General features: G+C 39.1%; 1 pseudogene; it reads left to right on the top strand.

The window, feature by feature from the left end:
* Positions 1 to 6,330: 6,330 nt before the first annotated feature.
* On the top strand, positions 6,331 to 7,069 carry LOC147439291 (uncharacterized; annotated as a pseudogene).
* The last annotated feature ends 1,726 nt before the right edge of the window (positions 7,070 to 8,795 follow it).

Here is an 8,795-nt window from a genome sequence, read left to right as displayed (position 1 = left end):
CATTATAGGGCCAATAAGGGCCATGCATAGACACAATTTTATAACCTACACATTGCAAAACCAAGGTACACTATCATCCCAAAGGATCAGAGCAAGGAGGGGGGAGACAATCTGAATATGGACAGAAGCATATGAATTTGGAAGAGATAAGGACAATGTTTTGAAGTAATTGTGTGTAATGTATGATCTTTCTTAACCAAATTAGTCGATTACCCTAATAACAAGATGAATGGGGAATGCAATAGGATAACCCCTAGATGTGGGTATATATTGTACATATCTGCCAAAATCCATAAAATATTGTACATATCTGCCAAAAATAGTGAGTTTTCTACTCATATTGTGTGTTTTCTCGCCAAGATCATTATGAAAATGGAGAAATCCACAGAAATATGGCCAAATAATAAAATTAGAAGTGTTTTAGTATTTTTGAGTATAGAATGATTTCTTTTAGCATTTTGGTTAATTTACCTTTAATTTTTTCTAATAAAGCAATAAAAACCACATAAATAGAAAGTAATAAGCAAGAATGTCAAAATTGGATTTTGACTTCAAACGCCAAATCTCGAAGCTCTATGGAAAGGCCAAAAAACATTTGGGCAATTTCGATTAAAAAAAAACTTGGCGGTCACTCTAACTCACCAATCACCTGAAATAAATTGCGACAAAAAGGTCCATGGATGTCAATTTTTAGAAATTTTTGATCTGGGAGTACATTATAAGGCCTAATGAGCTCATTGGGAAGATATTGGACGGGGGAGGAAAAGTCGAGGTATGTATAGTCCCTTGGGCCATTTTCCCTCTCATTTACATTCTAGCTTTTAGAGAGAGTACTTTGGGTTGTGGATTCCGATGACCTTCCATGCTCTCCTATGCTATGACTGTCGACTCTTACTCACTCCAGCCATGAGAGATAAGTTCCTAACTATGTCTAAAAAGCATTTTGGTTATCACATTGCCAATCACAAGAGCTGTATGGGGCACGACAACTTAGGACAATCTGAGAACGTTCGGGATCGGAAACACTAACATCGGCTACACTAAACATCCAAATTGGACAAAAAATGAACCATGGGCTCATCACTAGTAGGGAAACACATTGCTAGGCTCAAAGATGCAAAATATGTCAAAAAAGCTAACCTAGTATCTTTGGCATGCCGAAGATGGAGGACCCATATTTGGAGTAGATTTCACATACGTGTTGGAAGCTGGGGAGAGTTAGGGGTGCATTGGAGGCCCAATCATCGTGTAGGGAAAAATGACCACATCCTTACTGCAAAGAGACATTTTGCACCACAATGCAAAATGTTGATCCGTTTGACCTCAAACTCAAAGGGGGACACTCTATACAATATATTGGATCTTTACCAACCTTTAGTGGGCATAGAACTAATGGGTAATGACTCCAAGTTAAGCTTGGCTCAAAAGGGGATTATCAACCTCACTGGGAAAACACCAAGTGAAAGAAACACAACCAAGGGCTTCAACCTTCATAATTAACCTAATAGAAGCTATATGGGGCAAGATTAGGGCCTAAATTGCAATAGCTTGTAAAATTTATCTTAGGCACGCCGAAGGTGATTTGCTAGGATGGAAGCATTTTTTGCACACATTTATACATTGGAATGATCCTTCTTCCCCTCACAAAGCCTATATCACACTGGTACACTTCTTCCATGCATAACTACTCTTAAATGCACTTTACCTCACCAAATAGATTCAAGTGCCCAGAACTAAATTTTAGCCTATCAAAACAAACCCAACTTAATGGGACATCAAGAATCAACCCTCCATAGCCAATCAAGGTGCCAGAAGCACAAAATGACCCCAAATCAGTCTTTCTTATCTTAGGCATGCCTAAGATAAGAGTGATAAAGGGGGGACCTCACTTGCAATTTGAGGACACAGATATGTCCACAAAGGTCAAATAAAGCACCTTGACAAGTTTCATCAAATTTGGCACAATATAACTCTATGAGTCACCAAAAGCTGAGAAAGTAGTAAAGTGGACACAAACTTGTGCACAACTCTCACCACGTGCCCAAAATCTATCAAAAGTTTTCCATATCACCAAAAACCCATAGACTTTCTATGTATTCAGTCTGACACCAATTTTCATGCCCCTGCACCCATTTGTATCTGAGATGCACCTAATATAAATCTTGCCAAGATTGTGCTTTTTAAAGCTCATTTCTACCTTATTAGCTTTTCTACTTGGCTAGGACTTGCTAGAATTGGTCTCACCAATGAATTGGATGATGCTCTATCAAATTCACTCTCATCTACTTCAGGAGCTCCAAAGAAGAAAACCATGAAGGAAAACTTTGCTGAGCTTCCACCATATCCGCTAGAGGAAGACTCCTTGAAAGACGTAAATGTCATATGGCTTGGAAAAGGGTAGCGAGAAATTCAACACGTCACTGTTTACCATGGATCGCACAAGGATCCAAAGTAGAAGTTCAGATGTTGCCAAAGGAGGCTCAAGATTTCGTCAAAGAAGAGGCAATTAGGCCACTTTGGGAGAAAATTGGCCTCAAATATTACCTCGAGTTGGAGCCCTCCGGCGTGGACTATAAGAGGGCTTATGAGCTCTTACACAGCATCATAGAAGAAGGAAGGGCAACCATCTCAAACCTGAATGACTCTCCAATAGAGGCACACATCACAGAGGATCAGGTACCCGAAGCACTAAAATTTCAAAGAGGAGGCCCATGAGAGACTGTCAACTGCCCACAGTCGACATCTTCAATAGTAGGTCAACCTCTTTCTCAGATCTAAAGCAAAGAGAGATAGAGAGGGCACTTTGGCACTATCATCAGCACTCTCATTTCAATGCTAAAAGACCTCCTAAATACACAGTTCCAAATCATGTTGTGGCTTCCAGTTTCACACAGGCCTCAAAGAGAGAAGGAGTGACATAAGTGAACAACACCTAATATATTTACACAACTCTCACTCATGTGAAATCCAAAGAACATCACTTTCTTGGGAGCTCTAGAAGTGCTACCACAGATTTCTTTACCATGCTATAGGCTAGGCACAGCATCTATCACCTTCCCCGAAGAAGAGTTTTTGGCTACTCCTCAAAATTGGTGATGAAGAAGAAGTGCAGATCAGAGCTCCGCTAATGGCAACAAAACTGAGGAAAAGATTAGTCAATGTTTCCAGCGAGTAAACCGCTATTGCAACAAAGGCTACGGAAAGTGTGGGATAGGTTTCTTAACCTCACTCCTATCTTATTGTAGACATAGCAAGAACCATGAACATAATTGTTAATTCATGGGACAAAGCTGACTCGACTAGTTCATAGAGGCTACAAGAGGTTGTCAATCTCTTGAAAAACAATAGACAACTCACATCTAACTCAAGGTACACTCAAATGACCAAAGTCACCAAAAGCTAGTCACTAATCGACAAACAAATCATGACCGTTACAGCATCAAACGACATCCAAATGTTCTAGGACATGTATGTAAGACCTAAGCACACATGCTTATAGTCTGAAATCTCACTTTAGTCAAGTGTAAAAATCACGATAATTAACACTAATAAGTTTTTGACCTCGTTGTTTTTTACTCAGTATGCATCTAAATGCTTAGCAATGATGCCTCAATACCCCACATATGCTTACTTTGTAATTTCTTAGCTTAAACTCCTACTTATGATGAAATTAGGCCGCAAGTTAGCAATGCTAAAGCTAAATTTTGCAATGATATTTTTATGTCAATGCGTAGAGCTCTTACCTGCGGTTGCAAAGCAATAGACGGCACTGCAATGTGACAACCGGGAAGGGAGCAAGAAGCAAGAGAAGGAGAGAAGTGAGCACCGTTAGCTCATATTTTTGTTTCTATTATCCAAAAATTTTTAAATAGCTTACAAAAATTGGCCTTTATACCTTAGCCAAGGTTTCTTTGGCCAAAACTAATAATCTGGGAGCTCTAACTAGAGATAAGTTGATACAATCTGGAAGCTCTAACTAGGTAAGTACAATTTGGAAGCTTATAGCCTCGGCTCATCGGTTACACTATCCAGGGATTTAATATTTACATAATTATGATAAATTTTGTGTGATCACAAGGTCTTATTGACACATTTACATGATTACACTAAACATGATCACAAAGAATCCGATTAAGGGCGACCTGCAAACCCACTAAATTCCCGTCGAGCTTTTCCATTTTCCCTACGGGCCCACAGAGAATATTAAAAAGCCCAGCAAGCTCGCAAAATTATATATATACGGGCCCAATCGAGCCCGTTGGGTGTTATTTCTTGCTTTTGTCTTCTAAGAGAGAGAGAGAGAGAGAGAGAGAGAGAGAGAGAGAGAGAGAGAGAGAGAAAGAGATCTCATTGACCACCTTTGCAGGTACGTCGAGAGGAGAGAGGAGAGAGGGAGAGAGAGAGAGGGTCGTGTGGAAGCGTGCTCTGCGTCGCAGTGCGCGGTAGTAGCCGAGTACCTGACCACACAATCCTGATATGTGTGTGTGTGTGTGTGTGTGTGTGTGTGTGTGTGTGTGTGTGTGTGTGTGTGTGTGTGTGTGTGTGTGTGTGTGTGTGTGTGTGTGTGTGTGTGTGTGTGTGTGTGTGTGTATGCGTTGTGTGGTACGAACGTCATATAATTTGTATGCGCATGTGCAGTTAATTTTTTAAGTATTAAGAATATGAAATACTTGATCGGTAACGCGGTTGTGAAGAGTATTTCATATACAAATGTATGAATTGTTTAATATTGTTGTTTTTAACTGTCCATATGAAATTATATACTAGCTAATCATATTCAAAAGAATACTTTATTCATCAATCATCGCTATTTTAAATGCTCCATTTATATAAATTATATGCAAAAAAGTATTTGCACACAAATTGCATGTTAAATATTCTTTTTTATCTTTTTAAAGGACCTCAAGAATTATCGCTATTTATAATGCTTCATTTACATAAATTCTCTGTAAAAAAGAATTTGCACACAATTTGCATGTTAAATATTCTTTTGTATCTTTTTAAAGAGCATCAATTATCATCGCTTTTTTGATTGCTACATTTACATAAAGTCTATGTAAAAAAGTGTGTGAGCACAATTTGCTAGTCCAATTTGTATACTTTCAATGATTTAAATGTTTTTGAAGTTTTTAAGTCGGTGTGTGCTTTGTTTCAACTAGTATGTGCGCACAGAGAAAAATATAAGTTAAAAACTCAATATATGTTGAAATGTGTCAGACTGTTAACATGTATTGTTTGATCTGAATTAAGTTCTTGTAAACCACTTGTTTGGTCTTCATTTTACACATGTAACAGATTGCAATTTTAAGTGAAGATTGTTTTCAACTTTTATCGATATTTCCTTGCACATTTCTTAAATTCTTCAAGTGGTGGTTAAGGGTTTGCCTGAAATAGTGTGAGAGTGTTAGTGTCATTCGCAACCATGAATTTGTATTTGATATGTTGTTTTTTATTGTCCAGTGGTGGTTAAGGGTTAAGGGTTAAGGGTTTGCCTGAAATAGTGTGAGAGTGTTAGTGTCATTCGCAACCATGAATTTGTATTTGATATGCTGTTTTTTATTGTCCAGTGCAAATATGACGCCAAATCAAAAGAAAAGTATTATGCGGGCCATTCGTAAAGAATGTATTTTGGCAATCTCATTATGTGCACATAGTCATATATAGCAGATTAGTGAAAGCGATGTCTTCATCAAAGACCTCACTAGTGCTATATGGGAGAACACAGAGTGCAGGCTACGAGTTGAAGGCCAATACGAATTGTTGATTCCAGCAGGGATTCAAGAATTTGACCCCCACCACAAGGTTAGGACATTGTTAAGCAATATGAAAGTATGTTGCAGAGACTTAAAGGAAGATATCCCACCTGCCTACGACATGTCAAAATTAGAGATCTGGAATAAATTGTGGGAGGAAGCATGTGAAAGCGCAGGACCAAGCAGCCTTATCCAAGAGATTGAAGATGGCCCAAGATGCGCAAGCAGCTTTGGGAGATCGATTCGATGCCAGCAACACCGGCACAATCATGCACACGGCTTTGAATACAAAGTGCGCTCATCTTGTCGGCATCCCTCACGAAGCCTTGGTAGAAGATATGAGGGTTGGAGCAGGCTCCTTTGGTGTGTGCACATTGTACACCATCAAAGGTATCTCTTTTTTTCCAGACCACATTACATATGTGGGAAAATGTTAAAAGGGAGGGAGTGAGGAAAAATTTGACAGCTTTCAGACAGAGCAAGGAATTCAAACGCTTCACCCTCCATTGTAAGGTGCACTACCTTTACTACCGAAGCTCCTTGGATCACAATATTCCCATATTACAATGGGGGTACCATGGGCGACATGATGTGCCGCTTACCATTCACTCAGGTATTGTTCAGACTACACATGCACAGACTACAACACGGCTGGAGGTCATTGCCTGTAGCAAATCTTCCTGTACAAGAGATAGACACGACGTGGATCAAAGCAGTGATTGAGCAGATTCCAGCCATTTATCACGCCTTAATCGACGGTGTTGCAGCTGTCCACTCGACCTGTATAGTGCACAGTGACCTGCACCCATTCAACATAATGTTGGACTTTACTCGCGCCAATAAACCCCCGTGTCGGCATCATTGATTGGGGTATGATGCTTAGAACACCAGCTAAGCGCGCAGCAGTTAATTATCTGCATCCAAGCACACAGTCAGACTCTATAGTTTTGGAGGCACAAAGAGCAGGGAATGCCGAGATGGCTAAGCGACCATGGATTGCTCCCGAGCTATACGATCCACAGTGCACAGATGCATACACAAAAGCAAGCAACATTTATGCATTGGGCTACCTATTTGACATGCTTGCAGATTTTTTGAGTGCAGTCAGAAAAGTTTATTTTCCAAAAGAAGTTTTTCACCACCCGGATGAAGATGTTATGAGGGCTATTCGGATTAAAGTAGATTGTTGGATGAAGTTAAAAGAGTGGGAACAAAGAAGAAATGCTTCTGACTTGTTGATATTTTTCAAAGAACATTTAAAGACATACCCTAACCCTGTCCAACGTCCCCTTGTTGAACTTGCACCATCATTTTAATCGATTTAAACATTTCTATGATATACATATGTCTTGTCCAAGGTATCCTATTTTTTATTGAAGTGTATTATCTAGTTTGAAGTGGTTCACCTAATTGAATCAATTATCTTTAGTCATTTTAAATTTGTCATGTTGAGTGTCAGTATTTCAAATTTGCCTTGTGGTTCAATTAGTTACATTTGTTGTGGTTTGATTTAGTGGATTTTGACGTCTTTTGTAGTGAACGAGAAGTTGCTATCTTGTGCATCTGTGAGACTGTTGAATCATGAGAATATATATTTGCCAATGATATTGAATATTTGTCTATCTGTTGACTGCAGCTCTAAGAGAAAATGGCCGATGAAGAACAAGATATTGGCACCCAATCAGTGCCCGATGATCAACAATGAGCGGCTGTTAATGCATTTCAGTGCATGAAGTCTCTAGCACACGGTATGTTGGTACAACAAGCGATGCGTACTGCTCGACGACTCTCAAAATGGGCAAATCCAAACCACATGCAATGAAAAGAGATCAATAAAGAAGTGACAAAGGACATGATCAAGACAATATGGCCATGTGAGGACGCAGAGATCAAGAAAGAAAGGTGGAAGGTTTCAAAGTGCAACCATGATGCGATCAAAGAAAATGCTCAGAGGATTTATTTGGAGGTTTATGGCCATCCCATGCACAATACAGATTGTGTGCTATATTTTGCAAAAATGTTATATGTTTACTTTGTGCAACAGCTACCAGTAGACTTCTCGTCAAAGGAGACAACTGTTTCCACTCATGATTTAAGGGAGAGTTGTGTCACTTTCATCCGAGATGAGCTGGCATTAATAGTGGAAGGTGCTAACCTATAGTTAAAGGATATTTACACGACATGGTTGGCAAAGAAAGATGCAAATTTAACACGGCTTTCTATAGCCACCCAGACACCTCAACCCTCACAAGTCTGGATGGAGAAAAGCATTCACCGCTTAAGCTAGGACGTTCAAAATTTGACAAAGCGAGTGAATCCAACACCTGTACAAGGGACACACATCAGCCACCTTGTCATGCATCCAAATTTGGTCCCCACATCTACTTTGAATACATCCTCATCTTCCCAATGTCTAGTTTGCTACAAGAATGTTGATGGATGGAGTGGATATTATACATTGACATGTGGTCATTATTATTATTTTGTTTTTCTTATTCGTTTAATGCAAAATAGTAGTCGATGCGCAATCTGTTCACAATATATTCCACAAGGACTATATATTATGTTTGGCATGGCGAACGAGTATAAATTCAAGCAAGCCCGCCAAGATACCCCCAATACAATTAGAAATCTGTTTGATGAGCAAGATGCTGCTTCAGAGCAACAAAATTGAGATCGACAAACTATGTACAATCGCGAATATGAAGCATTGTAATTACTCAAAACACATTTGAATACAAGGTCTTTTACAATGGTTTTTGACATTTACTCATTCTACTCTTAAGCTATATTGAATCTGTTGAGTTGTTATCTAATTCTAAGTCTGAGTGTTGTGGTTCTCGTTGTAATTCAACCTCCACATCTATTATCAATTTCTCTTCTATTTCGTCTATAGTGAATTGAGATACACCAACATTGAACTCTTCTTCGTTTTTGTTTTGACAATCATACAACCAGGTTGGCATTTCCTCCTCGTAGCTAGCACTTTGATGTGATTCAATATCTCTTCGTTGCAAAACATATACACTAACTTTTTTTCTC

Source organism: Adiantum capillus-veneris, chromosome 16 (genome assembly GCF_014529385.1).
Source record: "Adiantum capillus-veneris isolate H3 chromosome 16, ASM1452938v2, whole genome shotgun sequence".
Classification (NCBI taxonomy): domain Eukaryota; kingdom Viridiplantae; phylum Streptophyta; class Polypodiopsida; order Polypodiales; family Pteridaceae; genus Adiantum; species Adiantum capillus-veneris.
This window is presented reverse-complemented; position numbering and strand designations above follow the sequence as displayed.